The sequence below is a fragment of the Podarcis erhardii genome (genome assembly GCF_964252035.2).
Source record: "Podarcis erhardii genome assembly, chromosome: 7".
NCBI lineage: Eukaryota > Metazoa > Chordata > Lepidosauria > Squamata > Lacertidae > Podarcis > Podarcis erhardii.
The window spans coordinates 72,752,770-72,767,307 of NC_138511.1; the positions used below are offsets into that span (position 1 = coordinate 72,752,770).

The 14,538-nt window shown below is 45.3% G+C and overlaps 1 long non-coding RNA gene across 2 annotated transcripts in view; it reads right to left on the reverse strand.

Annotated features, from left to right (window-relative positions):
* Positions 1 to 14,538, reverse strand: part of LOC309346306 — a 92,002-nt gene that overhangs the window by 64,085 nt on the left and 13,379 nt on the right. The window contains exon 1 of one of the 2 annotated variants that reach the window (XR_014158589.1): positions 5,095 to 5,177. The exons of the other annotated variant lie outside the window; for it this stretch is intronic. This is a non-coding gene — a long non-coding RNA (uncharacterized lncRNA). Of the gene's footprint in view, positions 1 to 5,094; positions 5,178 to 14,538 lie in introns of those variants that run through there. 2 annotated transcript variants of the gene reach the window in all.

The window sequence follows — 14,538 nt, forward strand, 5'->3', positions numbered from 1 at the left end:
CTGTGAGGGCCTGCCCTTTGCGGCAGCCGATTGGCTGCCGCCGTGGGCGGTGAATATTAATGAGCTAGGGGGAATCCCCGCTTCTTGCGGGGCTGACGCCGCCAGCCCCGCGAGATTGTTGATGGGTCGAGAGCCCGCAACCCCACCCCCTCTCTAGATCGGGAGTGGCTTTGTTTTAACTCATTACTGAATGTATTTTAAAAGGTAACTATCGTCAAACAAGGAAAATAAAAAATACCAACATAATTTTGTGATTTTACAAAGCATAATATAACTAATAATTTTCTTAAATTATTGGGGGGTGGAGCCCCCCAAATGAATTTTTGAGGGGGCTCGGGCCCCCTCAGGCCCCATGGAGTCGGCGCCTATGTTATATGGTCTCAGCGGCCGCTCCCAGTCACCAGTCTAGCTGGCGCATTCTGGATTAGTTGTAGTTTCCAGGTCACCTTCAAAGGTAGCCCCACATAGAGTGCATTACAGTAGTCCAAGCGAGAGAGAACTAGAGTATGCACCACTCTGGTGAGACAGTCTGTGGGCAGGTAGGGTCTCAGCCTGCGTACCAGGTGGAGCTGGTAGATAGCCATCCTGGACACAGAATTGACCTGTGCCTCCATGGACAGCTGTGAGTCCAAAATAACTCCCAGGCTGCCCACATGATCCTTCAGGGGGCACAGTTACCCCATTCAGGACCAGGGAGTCCTCCACACCCGCCTGCCTCCTGTCCCCCAAAAACAGTACTTCTGTCTTGTCAGGATTCAACCTCAATCTGTTAGCCGCCATCCATCCTCCAACCGCCTCCAGACATTCATATTTATTTCATTTGCAAGTCGACTGTGACAGAGCCACTTCTTAAAACTTCTTAAAACACAAGATTTATTAGCATGAGAAGAGAGGTAGCATTTGGCTGAAAGCCGGCAGTGGCATGCCTGGTGCTTTAGTTCATGCAGACTGGCATGCGGATTCTTTCCACTTCCATGCCACTTCCTGGCTGACTGATTGGACTTTATTTATGACTTATTTATGAAGTACCACAGCTCATCGTTAAAGCTATGGCATTCGATCCCACAGGAGTCAGTGATGGTAAACAAAGTTCGACTTAACCATTCCCACCTCTTCCTTCTACTGTAAAAACTCATGCATATATTTTTTTTGAAGGGTGGGGAAGTTTACAACTACTTTTGTTATGTTGTAGTTATGTATCTTTCTCATATTGCAAGCCACCTTCAGCATGCTTTGAAGCGTAGAAAGGTGGCATGCAAGTAAAATTATGCATGTGCAGAGAGTTCTGCCTCCACTATTGGAGACAGAATGCCAACTAGTATACTGGCAACTAGGAATCACAAGTTCTTACCAAGGGAAGTGGTGGGAACAAAGCACAACTCTTTGGGCTTCAGCCAAGTTGTTACTCATGCTGCACTGTTTCAACATGTGTATATGGGTTGTTGTTTTTTTTAAAAAAAGATAATTTAGCAGGGAATTTGTTGAGTCAGCAGCTGCTGCTCCTCCCTGTACATGACTTTGCTGTGTGATTCCCTTCCTCCCAACTGATACGGGAGGATTTAGAGCTGTCAGGACTTGACATAGCAAAGGGTTGGTCTACAGCTTTTTTTGGATCCTTCTCATTGATAGAAACAGTGCTAGACCTGCTTTTGCTGGGGAGTGGAGGAAATGTTTCTCAAACCAGGGCTCTCATCAACAGAGGCCCTGGCCCCTCCAGAGGTATTCCAACCACCTATTATTGTCACTCAAAAGAAACTGAACCATTTCTGCTAGGGTGTACCTACAGTGGTACCTCGGGTTAAGTACTTAATTCGTTCCGGAGGTCCGTTCTTAACCTGAAACTGTTCTTAACCTGAAGCACCACTTTAGCTAATGGGGCCTCCCACTGCCGCCACACCACCGGAGCACAATTTCTGTTCTCATCCTGAAGCAAAGTTCTTAACCTGAAGCACTATTTCTCAATTAGCGGAGTCTGTAATCTGAAGCCTATGTAACCTGAAGTGTATGTAACCTGAAGCGTATGTAACCCGAGGTACCGCTGTACTTGCTTGTGTGAACAAAGGTTTCAGAAAGCAATCTCTTGGGTCTCTATAATGGGCGGGCTAATAGATAATGAGTGATGACTTCTACCTGAGCTTGACCACAAATACAAAGTCTCTTGTTGCGGCCGTCCGAGACTGCAGTGGGCATCGCTTGGAAACACAGCTCAGTAAAGGCATTTCTTAAGGCAGCTGGTGAGAGTTTGGTCAGATAACGAGCTCTAAAATGCTCTGTTCTCAAAAGTGGGTACCAAGGGGGGAATTTGTTGTTTCTAATCAGTTGCAAGTCCCTTCTGAATTCTATCCAGAAGAGTCCATCCCTTAGTTGACATTTATTCAAGGTCAAAGCAGAGCTTAGTTCTGGAAAATAATAATAGTCTACAATATCTTGACAAGCTGCTTTCCAGAGTTGGGTATCATCCAATTCCATAAAGCACAGAGCAGGAAAAGGCTCAGTAGGCATAGTAGCATTTTTTTTTTTTTTAAAGCATTTTAACTGAGAGCAGTCTGCTCTTGCCTTAATTGTTGGCCACCTGGATTAGGTGCAATAGAACTGGAGCCAAAATAAAAACATTTTTTAATAGTTCTTCCAATTACTAAATTGAGCAGGTGGCAGTCTGCAGTGCCGATCTTCCTTTCTGCTGTGCTTAGGGAAGGAGGAAATCCCAGAGCCAGAGGAGCTTGGGGGGGAAAGACTTCACCAAAGGATGAGGAAAGGAGAGGAAATGTCACATTTGACCAGGGGTGGGAGAGTCTTTGCAGGCCAAGAACCAGCTGCTGGAAGTCTATGACCATGAGGCGCATTTACACAGGCACTTTCTTGATTCTATGAAGTTGGTGGTGTTGATGGTTATATTTCCACGAATAACAAAGGTGCATATAATGTCTTTGTTTTCAATTAATGGGACGCGGGTGGCGCTGTCGGTTAAACCACAGAGCCTAGGGCTTGCCGATCAGAAGGTCGGTGGTTCGAATCCCTGCGACAGGGTGAGCTCCCATTGCTTGGTCCCAGCTCCTGCCAACCTAGCAATTCAAAAGCACATCAAAATGCAAATAGATAAATAGTTACCGCTCTGGTGGGAAGGTAAACGGCGTTTCCGTACGCTGCTCTGGTTCCCAGAAGCGGCTTTGTCATGCTGGCCACATGACCCGGAAGCTGTACGCCGGCTCCCTCGGCCAGTAAAGCGAGATGAGCACCGCAACCCCAGAGTCATCCGCGACTGGACCTAACCGTCAGGGGTCCCTTTACCTTAACCTTTCAATTGACAGAGTCTGTTCTACATGTCAGTTACATTCAGCATGAGACATCGTTGTCATAGGCATCATAGCTATGTAGCTGGTTGATCTATTCTGAGCACATTGTTATACCATTAAAAAGAATTAGGAACCTGAGCTTGAAGTATCCCACTGGCTGCCCTCCACAACTAGCCTTTTCCTCTGTTATTGACACCATTTGTTCTCACACACCCCCAGCTGTTTCACTGAAGTGTTTTCCCAGTTGTTCGTCCCCCCCCCCACTTGCCCCCTCCTTTCCCTCTCTTTCATGTGCAGGTTTTCACTGATGCCTTTGGCTTCCAACAAAACCCCCGCAGCCCAAGCCCTGCATGCATAGACTAGCAAAGAGCAATTGTGTCACCCGGTAAAGAGTGATCTGCGACGTGGTTGGTGACGTGCTCAGTAATGCTGTGATGCCCTGCCTGTCTGAATTGCCCGCCTGTACACTGCCATGACCTGTTCTGCAAGGTGTCCTCTTATGCTGTTGCTTACTCAACACCTTAAAAAAAATGCTAGATGCACTACTACTACACCAATCCCTAGCAGAAAGTAGATAATTTAAATTTCCTTTTTTAGTGCACTTAAGTGCATGAGCAGGAAAAGGAAAATAATGCTCCAGGTTTTTTTACAAACACTATACTGTAGCTTGGAACAAGAGCTGCAGTTGTAATGGTTCTACAGCACCCAGAAGACACCAGGAGATTGTGGGTCTTTTGAGAAATCCCCAAAGTTGGGGAATCCATGCCTTGGAAGGTTAGAGTATCTCTTTTGTTGCCGGCATTCTGATGCTGTTTGAAACTGTCCACTCCAGCTTTTGATTTCTTGGCTGCTTAGCTTTTATTGTTTTAATCTGGCCATCATATTTTATTGATTCTTCTGTGTATTTCTGTTTTTTGATAATCTCATTCTTAATCAGAAATATTTGATGATTATGGATGATATCCAACTATATTGGGTGGAAACTCTATTTTAATGGGTCTATTCTGATTGACGTCGGATAGCACTTTATATTTTATTCTTTTATAATGGGGATAAGGAACTTGTGACCCTCCAGATGTTCCTGGACTGCAACTCCCATCACCCCTAGCCAGCATGGTCAGTGCTCAAGGATGATGGGAGTTGTAGTCCAGCAACATCTTGAGGGCCACAGATTCCTCATCTCTGATTTATAAGTATATTTAGAAACCAATTGGTTAAAAAAAAAAGCATAGCAGGCTCAGTTGGTTAGAGTGTGGTGCTGATAATGCCAAGGTTGCAGGTTCGATCCCTGTATGGGACATCTGCGTATTCCTGCATTGCAGGGGGTTGGACTAGATGATCCTCAGGGTCCTTTCCAATTCTATGATTCTATGACTGGAACAAATCATTAGGATATCATACAATACAGAACAAATGACCAACACTGGATAAAATTAATTCCCTACTAGGCAAAACAAGAAAAAATAATAACCAGGCGGTGCAGAATTGTAGGTGTCTATCTGATTTGGAACAGCGTCGCACAGAAACTATGCCAAAGCCTCAGTTCATGTAGAAACTAAGCAAATATGATAACATATTTGTTGTTAGTTGCTTTGGACATCTGTTCTGTAGGGGAGAAGTGAGGTGTACAATCTCCTTTAAGTAAATAAATGAACAAATAAATAAAGCAGAGTGGCAGAATTCATGTTGCTGGGGGAGATGTTCTTGCTGCATTTGTGTGCAGAGATGTTTGTTCAAAAAAAAGAAGAAAATAAATTGCACAGTGATTTAATGCACAGATTCGCTTGTGCCTGTGACCTACCTGCACAGGGAGCAGGGGAAGAGGTTTGTGAAGGGAATGGTCTGAAGGCTCATGAAGCCAACATCTTGTTGCAGCTAAGCAGGTCTGGGTCTGGTCAGTTCCTATGCCACTATGGGTTCTACAACAGAAGGGAGGCAGGATATCAGTGCAAGACAATAAATACAGTGGTACCTCAGAAATCGAACGGAATCCGCTCTAGAAGTCCGTTCGACTTCCAAAACATTCAGAAACCAAGCCACGACTTCCGATTGGCTGCAGGAAGCTCCTGCAGCCATTCGGAGGCTGTGGAAGTCACGACGGATGTTCGGGTTCCAAAGAACGTTCGCAAACCAGAACACTCATTTTGCGGGCTTTGGGAGCCAAAACATTCGACTCACAAGGCCTCTGGGATCCAAGGTACAACGGTAAAGTCTACTGGCTGCTATTGCAGCACCTAATTTTACTGCAGCCGCAGGATGGGCAATGTGGAATATTAACATGGGAAATGGTGCAATGGTATGGTTCTGGCCTACCCACCCAGTCTATCTCTTTTTAAAAAAACTACGGTTCACTCAACATCCATTTCCTAGAAGTGGACAGCCCACATAACACTCTGGCAAGTTCCCCAATACATAACTGGTTGTCTGGCAGGGAGACTGGGCAATTATAGCAGTAATTATCCATATGGCAGCCCCTGCTCCCAAGTTCTGTAGGAGGTTTGTCTGCCAACTGCTCCTGCCTTGTGTTTTTGTAGCTTGGTGAGAGTCTGGGGTGGAGTTGTCCAGGAACAAACCACAGTTAAGGAAGGCTGCTGGGTTCATACATAACACCATGCTATACTTAGTCAACATACATAGTTCATACATAACACCATGCTATACTTAGTCAACAACAAACCATGGCTTCAGGTGATTATGGTTTATTGGTAAGTCAACAACAAACCATGGCTTCAGGTGATTATGGTTTATTGGGTGTAAGCAAATCAAAGTTAAGACACTGAGCAGGGTTCACACATAGCAGTAAGCTATTGTTCAGTCAACGATAGTCCGATAAACCATGGTTTAGTGTTACGTGCAAATTCCTAGCAACCATTATCTTCGTTTTTCTGCTGATAGACCATGAACCATTATTATTATTATTATTATTATTATTATTATTATTATTATTATTATTATATTACCACCCTTCAGCCAAAGATCCCAGGGCAGCTTACAACATTAAAACACAATATTAAAAACAGTTTAAAATATCTTACAATCACAAAAATAAATCAGGTCTGAAATATGTACACCTCAAGTGTCAAAAGCCAGGGTACAGAGGTGCGTCTTCAGTGGAAGTTGTATGAAGGTGCCAGACATACCTCTGTGGGGAGAGAATTTGACATCTTTGGGGCTGCCGCCACCTGAGCCTCTGGGGGGCGGGTACTAGAAAGAGGGCTTCCTCTGCCAATCTTAGCAATGAAGTGGGCATATAGATGGTATTTCGGATATTTGGGACCCAAGTTATTTAGGGTTTTAAACACTAATGTAAGCACCTTGAATTGGGCCCAGAAATGAACAGCAGCCAATTCAACTCTTTTTAAAGCAGTGGTTATATGAGGTCTAAAGGGAACCCTACCCCAAAATCTGGCTGCCACATTTTGGACCAACTGCAGTTTCTGAGTCGTCTTCATGAGCAACTCCACGTTGAGCTTTAAGATCTGACGCAACTGAATTCCAATTGCAAAATGGGAGCAGAGCTACTCAGAAAGAATAACAACTTTGCGAGGGGGGAAAAATCAGTAAGATTCAGAAGGCGCTGGTGTTAGTTGTTTTATGATACAAATAGAGAAGTTGAGAAACCCATCGTGGTTTCTGTTTTCAGGATGGAGCACAGACACAGAGGGGGAAATGGAGACATCAGAAACTACGAAATCTGCCCAGAGAATCTAGCAGCCTCTCAGCAGAGCCGAACATGAAGCACTGGCCAGACTAGAAGCTTAGTTATAATGGCAGACCTTGCTGCGATCCTACACTCTCTTAGCTGGGAGTAAGCCCCATTAAACTCAAATGGGGCTTCTCAGGTGAACATGTGTAAAACTCTCAGGTGAACATGTGTAAGACTTCACTGAAAATGGTCAAGGCGTCTTAAAATGTAGGGACAGTGTACCATCTTCTCCTTGTCCCAGGCTCGCTTAAAATATAACTTTTGTCATAGGAAAATTGGTTCCCTGAATTAAATCTGGGTTGGGGACCAGGAACAGAGCTACATAATACAAAGTACAGTGGTACCTCGGGTTACATACACTTTTGGTTACAGACTCCGCTAACCCAGAAATAGTACCTCGGGTTAAGAACTTTGCTTCAGAATGAGAACAGAAATCGTGCTCCGGCAGCAGCGGGAGGCCCCATTAGCTAAAGTGGTGCTTCAGGTTAAGAACAGTTTCAGGTTAAGAACGGACCTCCGGAACAAATTAAGTATTTAACCCGAGGTACCACTGTACACCCAACACACATCACTCCCCAGCCCCAGCCCAATAATCCTGGAAACTGTGGTTTGATAAGGATTTGGGGGATCATAGCTCTGTGAGGGCTCTCTGATTCAGGCATGGTTTAAAGATAAGCATGCATAAAGATGGAGAGCAGGAGGTGGAGCCTTGAAGTTGCCCCTTAAGAGTCAGGATCACCTGGTCAGCACTCGGAGAGGGCATGCAAGTCGCTTCGCACCAGCCTCTATTATGGTGAGATGGATTGTTTTGTATTTCTCTTTACAAGATAGCCATTGTTTCCGAATCTGCATATGTGCACATACATTTCCATATGTAATTGGTGGGATCTTTTGCCCTCTTTTAAAAGTGCTATTTTTGGCAATGCATAACTACTCACTCACCTAGTAGCTGGCTGGCTCAAGGTCGCCCACTGAGATTCACAGCTGAGTGGAGATTTGAACACAGATCTCCCAAGGTCCTAGTCTCGCACTGTAACTCCTACCAAAGGAACAAGCTACTCCAGTGAAGCCATACCACATCTTTGCTGAAATGTCAAATCATTATGACAGAGAAGTTACGTTTTCACATGTAGAGAGCTGACTGCATTTTCCTTGCCACACAATGCCTCGCTCACTCCCAAAATGTGACAACTTCATGATTTATTTATTTTTAAACCGTGCTAGAGCCTAGCAGAGTTGCGAAAGTTAGCATGGCGTTAGACCACGCTCTATATTTGGGATGGGGAAGCTGTGGCCCTTCAGATGTTGCTAAACTACAACGCCCATCATCCCTCAGCCTTGACCATGCTGGCTGTGGCTGGTGAAAGTTGTAGCACAGCAACATCTGGAGGGCCCCAGGTTTCCCATCCCTCCTCTGCAGTCGCCAACAACCACATGTTCCCCTTGTTCCTTCCAAAATGACCCATCTATATCTAATGCAGCGTTGTTGCTTTTCTAGTTTTCTTGCAGCCTGCTTTTGAATTATGGTGCTAGAGGAGACTCTTGAGAGTCCCATGGACTGCAAGAAGGTCAAACCTATCCATTCTGAAGGAAATCAGCCCTGAGTGCTCACTGGAAGGACAGGTCATGAAGCTGAGGCTCCAATACTTTGGCAACCTCATGAGAAGAGAAGACTCCCTGGAAAAGACCCTGATGTTGGGAAAGATGGAGGGCACAAAGAGAATGGGACGACAGAGGACGAGATGGTTGGACTGTGTTCTCGAAGCTACAAACATGAGTCTGACCAAACTGCGGGAGGCAGTGGAAGACAGGAGTGCCTGGCGTGCTCTGGTCCATGGGATCACGAAGAGTCGGACACGACTAAACAACTAAACAACAACAACATATCTAATGCAGCATTGTTGCTTTTCTAGTTTTGTTGCGGCCGTTTGAGGTTTCAGGCTGCGGGCCACGTGCCTCTGTGTCTCATTCTGCAGCACTTTCTAGAGCAAACAGCAGCCTAAAGAGAAGACAGCAAGGAGCTAGAAACTTGGCTGCTGGTTTCACTTAACTTCCTTGCGGGGTATTTTCAGTTTTAAGATGAGTATGTTTCTTTTTCAGCATAACATGTAATCGGAAGCAAAAATGTGCCTTTCCTAATGACACAGGGCTCTGGTGGTGCAAAACCGATACAAAGTTCAAGATTTGTATTAGGTAGAATACAAAAGTGAAGGAGTCACTGGGACTGGAATCCCCCAGGTCGTTTTAGCCAAAATGAATACCCAGAAGCAATCTGGAAGCCAAGGAAGGTGGCCTAAAACCAGCATAATTTAGGCCACATCTGCACCTTATGTTTAAAGCACTCTTATACCACTTGAAGGGACGTGGGTGGCGCTGTGGGTTAAACCACAGAGCCTAGGACTTGCCGATCAGAAGGTCAGCGGTTCGAATCCCCATGACGGGGTGAGCTCCCGTTGCTGGGTCCCTGCTCCTGCGAACCTAGCAGTTTGAAAGCACCTCAAAGTGCAAGTAGATAAATAGGTACTGCTCCGGTGGGAAGGTAAATGGCATTTCCGTGCGCTGCTCTGGTTCACCAGAAGCGGCTTAGTCATGCTGGCCACATGACCCAGAAGCTGTACGCCGGCTCCCTCGGCCAATAAAGCGAGATGAGCACCGCAACCCCAGAATCGGTCACGACTGGACTTAATGGTCAGGGGTCCCTTTACTTTTTATACCACTTTAAACCGTCATGGCTTACCTCAAAGAATCCTGGAAGCTGTAGTTTTGTTCTGGGAGTTGTTAGGAGGCCCCCTGTTCCCTCACAGAGCTACAATTTACAGAGTGGTTTTGTGGGAGGGAAGTATATAGCTCACCGATGTGTGGAATAATTGATAAAAGAATTGGCTGGATCCCTAGACCCAGAGCATGGGACTAAACACACAGACCGCCCCCAGCAGAGTTTAAAAGTCACAAAAGCAAGCAGCAATATAGCGTAGGGCTGTAGCTCTTGCAGGGCAACAGGGCAACTCCTAACAACTCTCAGCACCCTTAACTACAGCTCCCAGAATTCTTTAGGGGAAGCCATGGCTGTTTAAAGTGGTATGATAATGCTTTAAAAGCATGGTATGAATGTGGCCATGGTCCCTCCTGCCAGCCCCAGACTACAATCTGAGGAAGGGTAATTGCTCAGTTGATGATCATCTGCTTTGTGTGCAGAAGTTCCCAGGTTTGAACCCCGGGGTCACCAGATAGGGTTGAGGAAGACCACTGTCTGAAACCCTGGAGAACCACTGCCAGTCCGCAAGGACAGTACTGAGCTAGGTGGACCAATGACCAGACTTGGCCTAAGGCATCTTCCAATGGTCCTATAATCTGGGCTTGGCATTCTTGGCCAATTTCATTTCCCAGACTGTCCCTATGGGCAGCCACCGCGTAGAGAGTGTAGTAGTGTATCGTTGCTGCAGTGTTGGCTCCTATCAGGACTGCAGCCCAGCCCCCTGTCCCCTGCCCTCTTCAGTGAATGGGCACGCCACCCCCGCCACCCCGGATCTCAGCCAGGATTGTTTCCATGAGAGTCACCCTCCGCTTCCTCCCCCTTCTGTCTAGCTCCATCGCATCGCAGCCTCTGCTGTCGTGATGGCACGAACCACATTAAACAAGTCCTCTGGTTTCTTTGTGGTGACAAGTGCAATATCTATTAGCAGCAGTAGCTGTGGCTCGTTTTATCATATTTCCCAGCCCTGAGTCACCATGACTGTTGAGTGGCTTAACCCTGTAGGTACCAAGTCCTGGAGGTGTCTACAAGAAAGGAAAGGAGCAGGAAGGAGGAAGGCATGGGGCAACATGGTGGAGAGGCATCTGTGAGTGGGTTCCATGCCTTGCCAGTTCAAAGGAGGCTCACAACTACTTTGAGGCACATGTAAGATCCTTTTGATCAATTTCATCTGTTTCTGTGCCCTAAACCAGGACTCTTCTTCTTTGGCGATCACTCGAAGCCAAGTAAGATTGTCTTCCATAAACACGGTTTTAGCAATGAGTCCAGAAGTGACTGTGGAGGCCAATTCTGGATCCACACGTGCTTCCACAATGGGGACATAGATTTCTGCAGCCCTACAGATGTTGTCAGGCTCCAACTCTCATCAGCTTCAGGCAGCATGGCCAACGGTCAGGGATGATGGGAGTTATAATCCTGTACCTCTTGAGGTCTGCAGGTTACCCATCCCTGCTATAAATCTCAAGACAAAGTGATTGGTGCCAACTTGATGTATTCAAAAGAAGTTTAGGTCAACTCATGGAGGATCAAGCTATCAATGGCTTCTAGACTTCTAGTCCTTCCTCCATGGCCAAGATGCAATGTGTATCCCTTCTTTGCCTCAATAAAGATTGAGTCCTTACTCTCAGATAAGAGCCTCTGTTCTCATGGTCTAGGCAGAAGCCAGGGCAAGTGGGATGGTGGCGGAGGCTCTCTCAAGAGGACAAGGGTCCCACTGAGAGCAACTTGCCCAAAGGACCTGCAAAACCAGCAGCTAGCTCTGTGTGCAAGGGTTTCCTTCTGCATTTTTCAACAGTCCACGTGGCATTTGTTTTGTATAGCTTGTCCTTGAGTCTCTGCTTATATCCAAGGGATGTGCAACTTGGTGCCCTCCAATTCCCATCAGCCTCAGCCAGCATGGCCAATGGTCAGGGATGATAGAAACTGTAGTCTGCCACATTAGATAGCACTGTTGTGAGGATGTCACAGTTCCCCAGTACAGTGGTGCCTCGGGTTACATACACTTCAGGTTACACACTCCGCTAACCCAGAAATAGTGCTTCAGGTTAAGAACTTTGCTTCAGGATAAGAACAGAAATCGTGCTCTGGTGGTGTGGCGGCAGCAGGAGGCCCCATTAGCTAAAGTGGTGCTTCAGGTTAAGAACAGTTTCAGGTTAAGAACGGACCTCTGGAACGAATTAAGTACTTAACCCAAGGTACCACTGTATAAGGTTACATGCCCACCATAGTCCAACTACTGGTCACCTCAGGATTGGATTATTATGTGAGGCTGCCCTTGGGCCTAGTCTGGAAGCTCTAGTATGTGCAGAAAGTAGCAGAAATCGTGCTCTGGCGGCGTGGTGGCAGCAGGAGGCCTCATTAGCTAAAGTGGTGCTTCAGGTTAAGAACAGTTTCAGGTTAAGAACGGACTTCCAGAACGAATTAAGTACTTAACCCGAGGTACCACTGTACTCAGACCATAATATTTTGCTCTTGGAATACGCAGCTCTTCTCTCAAGGTTCCACACTTGTTGCTGTTGTGACTGCCCACATGAAACGTGGTTCCTCTGGTGTCACAAACACCCTGTCTCATTAGCAAATCAGCCCACCTGCCGCTCACATTTTGATGATGTGAGCTCCACCTTTCCTGTGAAGGAACACACTATCTTACAGAGATATTGTCTGAACAGAACTTTTTGTTCTATTTTTTTAAACGCCGTCTGCTCTGTCCTCCTCAGTCTAAAGACAGGACCCTCCTCCTCCCTGATAAAACTCACATAGCCTACACCACAAACGTGCCACAAGCACCATGATATCACTGCTGTGTAGGCAAGTGTCAGTGTCTAGATAACAAGGTTGTTGTACTGAAAGACAAATTTCCACTTCCCACATTTCAAAAATGAATGTGGCCAGAAGTTCTACGAATGGTGATGTTGTCAGCTGTGAGGCAGAGCTAGCCTAGGTCCCAGCTTCATCTCAAAGGCTCCCCTGTCTTCATTTACTTCCTTTTATTTCAAAGCAGTAGACTGGCAGAAGAAGGAGAACAATTTTGTTTTTAGGAAGACCACTAGGATGACCAGAAGCAAAAGAGGACAGGGCTCCTACACTTTTGACTGGTATGTAAAATAAATAATTCAGCAAACATTCCCACTTCTATACAACTACTAAAGGGCAGGAGCTCTGCCCACCCCAGAGATCATGAAAGTTTCCAAAGAGAGTTTCAGGCGTCCCTATAGTATGATGTAACAATAACTAGTTCATCTTCATATTTTACATTTCATATTTTGATATGTTGATTTACACACACGTACACACACAAAGTTTAAGAGCTTAAGAATCTGCCTTGGAGCAATTCAGACCATTGGTTCATCCAGCTGTTTTAATCTCTTTTGAGTTTACTGCTAATTTAAATTGTCTTTAAATGTTTAAACTACTTGCTTTTGCCCATTTTATTGCTCATTTTAATTCACTGCAATCCGCTTAAGGTTTTATTGCAATCAAGCCTTATATAAATTTTGATAAATGGATAAATAGCTCCATATTGTCAACACTGATTGGCAGCGACTCTCTGGGGTTTCATGCAGAAGTCTTTGTCCCACTCAACTTGGAGATGCCTGGGATTGAATCTGGGACTTTGCTGTAAACCAGTAACAGGACTCTTAGGTAGCACACAGCTTAATAAAAAGCACGAAAATGAAAACAAAACCACCCTTGGAAACCGCAGCCCAAAAAAACCCAACAATACTAAAATAATCCAGCAAAGCTATGAAACAAAACAAAAACCGTTATGTGCCATTGCAGGGTTTCAGTACTGAGGGTCCCCCAAATATACTGAAACCGATGCTCAAATCTTCACCTCCAAATGAAGGTGGAAAATTGGGGCAGCCATTTTGGTAAACGCCACCATAAAAGATGCTGAATGAAAAGTTTTCACAAAGTGATAAAACGACGTTGTTTTTGGTAGCGGGTGCACTTATCTGGATCTGGGGAGGGCATTCCAAATTCATCATGCCACAACTGCAAAAAGACTTTTTTTCCTGTTGACCCACCTGCCAGACCTGAACTTTTAAGGCCCCATCTACATTATATATTTACACATCTGCCAACTGTCCTGGGGGGGAAAATGGCATCCTATTTATTCTTGTGAGAAGATGGCGGCCAAAATGGCCACCGCAATTTTGTGCAATTTCAGGCCATACTCTCGCCCTGGGGGAGGGAAGCACTTTTTCAGGGAAGTGACCTTGCATGGCACCCCAAAACGGGCATTTTTTGGCGCCATGTCTGAAAAAAGTACATTTGTGGGGGCTGCGATCTCACATGGGTCACATGACTCACACAGGCCCCAGAAAATGGCACCCCGGTTTGGGGCTGCTTTATACTAGACTAGAGGGTATGTATTTAAAACAGTATCATACTATTTTAAACAGTCATGGCTTCCCCTAAAGAATCCTGGACGTGGTCGTTTTTTAAGGGGGCTGAGAGACCCCTATTCCCCTCAAAAAGCTACAATTCTCTGTGGTTTAACAATCAATCCCTCTTCTCAGGGAACTGCAGCTTGTTAAGGGTTGCCAGAAATTCTGTCTTGTGAGGGATAAACTACAGCGCCCATAATTCTTTTGTATATTTTGTATGTACAATATATACAGGTATATATATAGTTTTAATGTGATCCCATTGAGATCTCAAGATGAAATTTTGCAGGTAGCTCTTAGAAATATTAAACAATCAATGCATTTTTTAAAAAAATGTTGTATCACATTAATTTTTTTAAAAACCTTTTTTTAAATTTTAAATTTTGTAACTTAAAT